The 9,582-nt window shown below is 39.9% G+C and overlaps 1 long non-coding RNA gene across 1 annotated transcript; it reads right to left on the bottom strand.

Moving 5' to 3' along the window:
• Positions 1–1,314: 1,314 nt before the first annotated feature.
• Positions 1,315–8,732, bottom strand: LOC148314874 (uncharacterized). The gene is made up of 5 exons (XR_015841448.1): positions 8,709–8,732; positions 8,166–8,335; positions 7,228–7,365; positions 7,022–7,112; positions 1,315–1,421 (listed from the first exon to the last, which is right to left on the bottom strand). It is a non-coding gene; the product is annotated as an uncharacterized LOC148314874 (long non-coding RNA).
• Positions 8,733–9,582: the final 850 nt, after the last annotated feature.

The raw sequence follows: 9,582 nt of genomic DNA, 5'->3' as shown, positions 1-9,582 counted from the left end.
GAATTAAAAAATAATATGTTTTAATAATAATTTGTTTTTTTTGTTATAACATGAATTTCACTCTCTCTCTCCCCGTATATATATATATATATATATATATATATATATATATATATATATATATATTATATATTTATTATATATATTGTATTTTTTTTAAGCATTTTTGAAGGTGTGCCGCTACTTCGCGGATTTTCAGTTTTCGCGGGTGGTCTCGGTCCCCATTAACCGCGATAACCGAGGGTTCACTGTACTCCATAAAATTTACAAAAGGCGAGGTGAAACACTCAACCAGGGTTGCTTTTTTGAACATTTCTCGAGGGCCATGGCGAGCCATTTCAAAAAAGCTGCACAACTAACGTATAAAATATTGATAAATTTGCTCGGCCTGATGTGTGTGTAAAGTTTCACGAGTTGTCGTTCATATTTACAACCTCATAATCAGCGTTGTTTTATTGCCGAACAGTGCAATGCCACTCCCACAACCTTTCACGAAAAAGGACGAATTTCGTATTGTGACATCCTCATGGCCGAAACAGTAATCCGAGCATATATGAGGGCGACCTTGTTGAGTTGCACGGAGAAAAACATCCAAGAAAATAACTTGTATTAGCTTTTACCAGTTGGTGGCGCTACTACTACGATGAAAAATAAGTTGGTAGAAGTCTTCAGAGCTGAAGTATCCTCAAATGTGTACAACTTCGAGAAGATAGGATCATCTGAGTCATGTTGCCGGAGCTTTTGTTGTCACAAAGTACAATCGGACTTTTCAGCACCGTAATAGCCACGCCTTTTGCCAAAACGTCACAAAATTCGGCAGAGAGTAAGATCATTGTCTTGAGTCTTTTCTGACTAATTTTCAGTCGGATTCGTCAGAAGGGCACCGTGCAGTACGTGAAAATTTAAATAAAAACAAATTTTTGATTCCACTTGGCGGCGCTGTGTGTAAAACAAAATAATAACATTAAGATGTCTTCAGGTCGGGACGTTTTATTTACAGGTGAAGGTTTGGATTTTTAGGAGCATGTGCAGGGGAGTTATTAAGCATTCATTTATTTGTATTAGGTTCATTTTGTCTTCTTATTATTGATATTTGACTGATTCATTAAAAGCAGACATTTATGTTTTAGGTTAATTTTTTACCTGACATGTTTCAGCGAGTCTTTCGCCTTCTTCAGAGTGTCGCATGATGGTGTCTTGAGACCAGTCTTTATCAGCTGATGTTCCATGAGGGTGTGACTTACCTGTCAAAAAAATTAAAAAATCAGAGCAGTAAAAGAACAAGCACAACATGAACATTACAAATCAGCAATCACTGACCACTGCAAAAGGGAAAACCACATCATGGACCGGGAGAAGGGCAGGGTCATCCGCACAGAAGAGAACAAACTACAGCGCTGGATCAGAGAGGCCATTGAGATCTGCAAGCGAGGCATAAAAACCATGAACAGAGACAAGGGAGCCTTCATCCTCTCTACCACCTGGAGCAGCGTCTTGGCGGAGTGAATGGACAGCGGGGGGCGTGACTTGCCTTCATTCTTGTGACAGGTAAGGCACGCCTTCATGGAACATCAGCTGATAAAGACAGGTCACAAGACACCATCACAGGGTTCGAAGTTAACTTTAAAAACTGCTTGCCCATAGGGCAAGTGCCACTAAAATTTGCCTTGCCCGAGTGGCCAAATTACTTGCCCAACTTGGGCAAGTGACAATTTTTTTTCTCTTGCCCTGAGTGACTTTTTGTATGACAAAGTGTCTAATTACAAATTGCATGAATTTTTTGTTCGGACAGTTCCCGCCTAGAAAGAATTAAAAATACGTTACAATCATAAGGGTTGCTTATAGAAAAATGTATCATGTATTAACACATTAATTAGGTGTCTGCTGACCCAGGATTATGTTATTGTTATGTTATGTTATATATGAAAGAGAATGTGGAATGACACTGAACGATGGAAGGTGGAAGGATGTGGAAAGATTGTGAATGACATTGAATGATTTGGAATGACACTGAAAGATTTTGAATAATACTGAATGACACTGAATGAAGTAAAACTTTCTGGGAACGGGCCAATTCAAGATAGCTGCCGCACTGTGGGGGAGGCTTTGGTACCAAATTTGGAAAGAGACCCAAACGGTTGGGTCCATTTTATATCAGTGTGGGGGTGAAACGTTGGTCTCGGCGGAGCTGTCTGAATATTGGAGAAGTTAGAAGACAAAGTAAAACAGAACAATTAAAATCACTCTTCAAATACATATTGTTTGGTGGGCAGAGCATGATTTACAGCTCACCATTTTATTGCATGCACCAAGCATGTTATACATTTTTCTGTCCATGGGATGGCGTAGTCAAGAAAAATGAAGCATCTCGAAGCCCATTCGTGTGTGAAGTATTTCCCTGCAGGGCTTGGCTGCTTTATGGGGCTTCATTTTGCCATCACTAGTTTTAGATAGTTTTAATTTTTGAAAGAGCATTTTTGTTTTAGTATTAAGGTAGGCCAGAAATGGAATGAAATGCAGAGATAGAAATGACACAGGAAAAATTTGGCTAGAAGGGCTATAATTTTCATTAAAGCAGAGAAGAAAATAGAAACTACAAAAAACATTGATGTGTACTTGTCCACTTTAAGGTAGAACTGGTTGAAGTGAAATGAGTCACAAGATTGGAAAAATAGGAAATAAAATAGAATTAACATGTTCATTTTTGTGATAAGAAATTTGTGATTAGGTGAAAAGGGGAAAAAAAAGAGAATTACAGGCTTTTCAAATAAAACAACCTAATTTAAATTGGCCAACTTGTAAAATGGAAAAGAAAATTCTAAATTATGCACAGAAAGCATGAACGTGTTGGGCAGAAGGAAGGAAAAAGAAAAGAAAGAAAGGAGGAAGCAGTAAGTCTTGTTACAAAACATTAACTTTTCAGGACGAGATGTGGTAGCAATGGAGGATCACGTGACGTAAAAAGTCAAACATAAAAGTGTGTGTAGAAGGAGTTCTACATCAACATGCGTTTTACTCATTAGGCCGTGATACACTGGCAAAATTGGACTTCAATAGAATTAATAAGCACGGGCGAATTCAAACAAACGTCAAAACTTTAAAGGGGCGCATTGTCAGTGATAAGAAAGAGAAAAGATATTGCCAGACCACTTTTCTGTAAAAACTTTCCTTGGGACGCCTCGGTGACCCCCATTAAATCCCTGACCCTTCATAGATAAAGTTGAGGCCCAGTGCCTCTCAGGGCTGTAATTTATGTGGCAGAGAAAGGTCCAACAAGCCTTGGTAATCTTTAAAACAGTATCGTCATGGCCATGGAATGGGTTGTGTATGTTGGAACTTGTGAAGATACACTACAAGATTGTATCGACAAAGCATCTTAACGCACTACCAAATTATTATAAGCCATTTGAGCAAAACAGTGACTGCAAAAAATGACTTCATTAGCCTGGGTTACTGCAGGAACCAGGGCAAAATGAATTCATTTGCATATTTAGTCACAACAATTTGGATTTCGTGGCAGAGAACCACTTAGAGTGTGATTAAGAGCTTTCACTGCTGCTTTAAGGAATCAAAAAATTACATTCTTTTCCCACCACATTCACATTGCACGCCGGCCTAATTGTCACAGGGACACATTATACTGATAAGTTGCGGTGCATTTCAGCCCAGCGTCATTTTTTCCCCGCATCATCTAGGAGGCGCCACACGACTGTGGAGCCGTCCAAATTATCACCAAACCGCGACTTGACCTTCCTCCCGACTGGAGGAACTCAGACTTGTAACACAGACCAGGTGCGCATTCCAGACTGATAAGAAGTAAAAGTGTTTGAGAACCAAGGTCGCAGCCTGAAATCAAACTGACTTTTATGCGATGGGAGTACTAACATTGTGATACCAACGGATAAGAGATTGTTAGGATAAGCAGGAAGAGCGTAGGCGGGTGTGAGCTAATTAAAATTTGGGGTTTCCCATCTTGTATGAGTTGTATGGTTACAATGTGGACTGACAGTCAAGATAAATGTTCATGCGTTCTGTCGACATTGGGCTTTAAAAACCACAACAGGAAAAGAAAAGTTGTGCATAAAGCACGTCTAAAATAGTTATTTGTGAACGCAAAATTCACTTAACAGAAAATGACACAATTACAATTGGAAACTGCCTCGCCTTTATATCGACACAGCGCAGCTAAAAGGGAAAATGAACACACCCCCACACGCACACACACGCAGAAAATCAACTTGACAATTTGATCCCACGCCAGGGAAAAAGGTACCAGTAATTGAACGCACACATTGGGAGAACAAAGGTGCAAACATTGCTGAGGACAGGATCAGCAAATTGGCAGATGGCAAATCCTGGCTGCCTAATTCATTGATTGGAAAAGTAATAAGAGTGACACAAGAGCATAACTATGTGTCAAGAGAGGGGTAGTATGATATGAAATTGTTCCCACATACAGACTTTTCAACAAAAAACTTTTTTTTAGACAGTGTTATTTGTTTGAGATGCAATATTGTTTGGTTGTAATTCATATGTTTTCAAAATGGATTAAGTTGTTTCCGACAACATATGTTGATGCTAAAACAGTTGGAAAAAGTGTTGTGTAATCAAATTGTCAGGTTCAATCACCTAAGCATTCACTGAACATAGGCTAAATGAATGGAAGGAAGACAAGAGTTGATCTTTTACTCGCGAGGAGAACGAACGGAGGTGTGCTCAGTTACATCTCCAAATTCGTTCTGGAGCACACTCCGCCGAGCCCTCTATTTTATTAGGGAAGTCCCTAACAATACAATGTATTTGCACTAAGGGATGAAGGGGGGAGCACCAGCAAGGAACATGTAAACATCTCAGACACAAGAGGAAAGACAGACATCAATGGCAGTCATCCACTGATTGAAAAGGCAGATATGCCCTTTTAGTGCTCTGGTACTAAAGTCTCAGTCCTTTTGTTTCAGAGGTGTGTCTCAGCACACCTCCTTTGATGTTGCAGACGTTGATCCAGTCTTCAGGCATCCGCTTCTCTGTGAAGTCTTCTCATCCATATGGTCAAACATGGGTCACGCTGTGGAACAATTCTTTTGCAATACTAATAGAGTAAAATATGGGATAAAATACATCTTCAACCTAACACAAATTATCCTGACATTTGGAATTTCAAGAAGTGATTTGAAGTGAAAATTATGCATTTTGTGAATGATGTTGTAACAAGTGGGACAGTTGTTGCAAAATTGACTCAAAGCGTCATTGTGCATACAGTCTGCAGGACTTGTGGGACGCACTAATGGGACTGTTAAGGGCAGACTTATCAAGACAATGAGGGAAAAAAAGGAGACAATGACCAGACTGTGTTTCAATCACAACAATGAGGATAGTGCCAGCCGAAGTTAGGACACTATCCCCTATCGACTCTCAGGTTCATCAGAACCACCAGCGACTGGCACATCAGTCCCAGTCCACATGGGAAACATGTTTTGACCAAAAAGAAAAAAAAAAAAAAGACGCAATTACTGGTCAGTGTGTTCTGATCCACAGAGAAATCACGTCCGTGTGGGAGACCAACTCTTCTTCAAGGTGCTGAAACGACTTCGTTGGGACAAGTGAATGCTGAGATGGCCCTCGCCAGATGATTGCAGTGACCCCGACGGCAGCAAAGGTCGCGGGGCGTGGCAGCTGGATCCACCAGTTGCAGTACAAGCTTCTCCGGTTTCCAGCTAAAGGCCGAGCAACGCGAATCCCTCGAACAGGAGCCCACCTGAGTCACAATATCGGACCACACGCACATCGGAACCGCACAACCAGCCACAGATACGAATGTTGAAGCCACAGAACAAAAAGATTAGATATTGTTTGGAAATTAATGACGTACATAAAGAATTTTAGCCTTGATTGGAGAACATTACTGCATTTACATTTTTAATAAAATGAAACAATTATTGATGTTATGACCACTACGAAGAATTTGAAAGACAATATATCGGGATAATTATGGTTTTCATTTTTGTTATGTGTAGTCTGTTCATGTTGCATTATTCTTATGACAAAGATGATTATTAACTGCATGTTTGTTGCCCAAATGTACCATTACAACCTGATTGATGTTGAGAATGACGAATTCGAACTGGACAATGACAAACTCGAACTGGACACTGAAACCTAAATAACACATGGACCCTTTTGCCCCTGCCCCCACACATGCACACACATACACCACACACGAAGATCCGGGAGGTAAAGACGGCTGTCCCCTCCTACAACGAGGCAAGGGCCTCCATCAAGTCGCCGCAGAGACAAGCTCTGCGTGGAGACAAACTCTGCGTGGAGACAGTTTTGTTATTTTTCACTAGGTATATTGAAGTTTTTTTATGTTTTATTCCCAAGTGACCAACATACCATGAGAATCTCGTTCCACGCCGGAAGGGAGGAGGGGAATTTTGTCCCTACTGAGGGTTTTCGCCCCTCCACGGATGACCACACTGTTGTATGATTTCATTATGATGATCTGTCTTAAAGCCGTAAGGACATGATTTAAACCCACAAACGGGTGAATGTGAGATGGGATGAGGATATGTAAATAGTTTGTGTATTTCTAATCATGTTTTTATACACTATTTGTATCAGTTATAATTGCGCACACACACAGACACTCACATTATTGCTTTAGCACACACGCGCACAACTGGAACACACGCACACACTTTAGTTTCGAATTCCTGACTGACTACTGTGGTTGATTGCTTCCTGCCTGCCTGCTAGAATTTCAGACAGACCTCCATTGTCTGCTTAGGTTGCTGATAAAAGACCGAACGGGTGGTAGAGAGTGAGAGAGAGTGCGCGAGATTGAACTGGCAAGACGCCTGCTTCACCTCCTGACTTCCTCTCCCATTCGCGAATGGTCAAAAACAAAACTCTAACTGGTTTGGTCTGGATTTATGCCACCTTCAGTCTAAAAATGGCGTCAGGACGTTTTAAACCTGACAGTTGCCTTGAGATCTCCGAGCTCGAACTGCCCTATTCCCACCTTGATCACAAGCTCCCATGAACCACTTGGACAGGGTTGCCTGTGTCCTTCTCGTTGATGTCCTTTGTGGCTCCATTCCTTTTCAGTGCTCCTAAAACAAAAAAGACAAGAAGCCAACTTAGTAAAGCTATTTAATGATTGTGAAACCTTATGGGACATGCTGAAATGTCTTCACACCACAATCCCTTAAAAAAAAAATATATTACCGTATAGAACATCAGAAAAAGGCAGGTCTCGGCGCTTGTTCTTGCTACGATGTCCAAAGAGATTGTACTTCAGAGACAGAGGATTTGTCATGATGAACGCCATCATTGTTCTGACACTATCGTCCAATCCACCAATACCTGCAACCATTATAACATGGGTGTCACTCGATCCAGATAATCATCACACACTTAAAAATATTTTGGCAGTTAAACTGGTTATGATAAACGTCACAGGAAAGGAATTGTCGATTAAGTGAACAGCTTCGGTAACGCCATATACACTCAAAGGGCAAGAGCCCAACATTCTACCAAAATGATTATGATTAGGGAGGTAACGATTCACTCAAGCCCCGATTCGATTTTTGATTTTCAGTTCCCGATTTCGATTCGATATTTTAATTGTTTTAAGTTGCTGCCACGTTTGTCTCTGTGCGCTCGTGTGATGCTGCAGCGATCCACAAACAAAATATGTCTATACGTCTTGTGCATTTTGAATGGAACCAAAAAACAATACACGATGCCAAATTGTACTATTATTATGAAACTGCCTATGAGTAGTAAAAGAAATACTTGTAAAAATATTTCACATTTTTAGAGCCCCAATACATTCTTTTAAATATAGAAGGGACTGAAATCATGTGAAAATTGAGTCTTTTTCTCAGTTTCCGACTTGGGGTGAACACATTCGGCTTATCATAGTTGCAGTTGACCATCTTGAACTCTGAAGTCTTTCAACTCGGCCTTCCGAATCAGGGTTTTAGAGGTGGGGCTATTTAGTGATACAGTAGGATGGTTTGATCTCTGTAGCTCCAGAATCAGGAATGTACTGGGACTGGGGTTCCTACTTGGGTTTAGGGTACCTAATTTTATATTTCAAGAAATTAAATAATTATTTATAATTTTGAAGATAATACATTAAAATTTCATCATTTTCATACCTGCATTAGATCCTGCAGTAGACTCACAGACTCAACATGTTGGACGTACTCAAGGACCTTCTGCAGCGCCTCTCTTGGTTAGGAAGCTTTTTCTCTGTGACAATCCATGGGGAGGTGTAGATGGTACTTCGTCATCACAGGCTTCAGACTCGTCACTTGAGAAAACATCCCTGCAATGGATGCATAGACACTTGGGCATGAATGTCATTTAACAACAAAAGCTAGAACAAAGAGCTTTGCATTTAAAAGAATACATCTGTGATGGGGAAGCCAGGTTAAAGTGTTAATTTTATAATTATGTAATTAGCTGCAGGTTAGTCTAGTGAAGGTGTAATCACTTCTATTTTGGAGCATAGCTTTTGCTCTGTCCAATCATTGCCTCACCTGCTGAAACCCACATTCGGGTATTTTACAAACCAAAAACTTAAATACCTGTACAGCTCTCATTTTTAACTTATTTTCTCTAACCTTTACCCACAAAATTTGAATATTCAAAATAAAAGTACACAAAGAAGTCACAATTTTTCCACATTAGTTACTTACGTAGTTCCTCTCAAATGCAGCTCAACACTGCATTGAATTAGAGCTTGATAAGCCTACACACAAAACATACAAAGCACATTGTGGCATGATTCTGAATGAGCCAATCTAGCATTTCAACATCTGTTCAACTGTTGGAATTTTAACTATTATCTGACTCTATTAACCAACATTCATCCAACAATTATGCGCGCTCGTTTTGGACACTGCATTGAATTAGAGCTTGATAAACCCACACACAAAACATACAAAGCACATTGTGGCATGATTCTGAATGAGCCAATCTAGCATTTCAATATCTGTTCAACTTTCATCTTGAATTTCTATTATTTAAATAACAGGCAACATTCAACAGTTAATATGTTTTGCTTTACTTACCCAAATCAAACACATCACAAAAAAGCCTTAAATGAGCTAGTGGAGTAGATTGTATTAATTTGAGTGAAAGCTTAAGTCTTTTGGAGAATTTTGGAGAGAGATCGAGGGACACTGTGTTTAGCGTCGTAGGCCCAATGCTAACAATATGTAGCTCGTTGTAAAGGTCCTCATAAAAATAAATAAAACACACAACGCTTATCAGTATTATTAAAAGGGTGATTATAATGTACTTAAGTTTTCCCCAAAATAATTCGAGTACGTACGTTGTTGATATACCCTCTGTGTTCTCGTCACTTATCATTTTAGCATACTGTGTTTTAGCTAACGCACCAAGCAGTTTTCCAACACAGGCAACCTTGAAAAATTACAAAACACATTGTAAAGTAAGTCTAAAAAATGAGAGCCAGACATTTACCCAAGATTAATTAATTAATTCAATTATCGTTCGGGACTCACCGTGCTTTCAGCTCTTCTGCCGCACCTCAAAGACCGCGTAGCT

The sequence above is a fragment of the Idiotropiscis lumnitzeri genome, unplaced genomic scaffold (genome assembly GCF_059441095.1).
Source record: "Idiotropiscis lumnitzeri isolate Australia: NSW breed Sydney's pygmy pipehorse unplaced genomic scaffold, RoL_Ilum_1.0 HiC_scaffold_202, whole genome shotgun sequence".
Classification (NCBI taxonomy): domain Eukaryota; kingdom Metazoa; phylum Chordata; class Actinopteri; order Syngnathiformes; family Syngnathidae; genus Idiotropiscis; species Idiotropiscis lumnitzeri.
The sequence above is the reverse complement of the archived record's forward strand: the minus strand, read 5'-3'. Positions and strand labels throughout refer to the sequence as shown.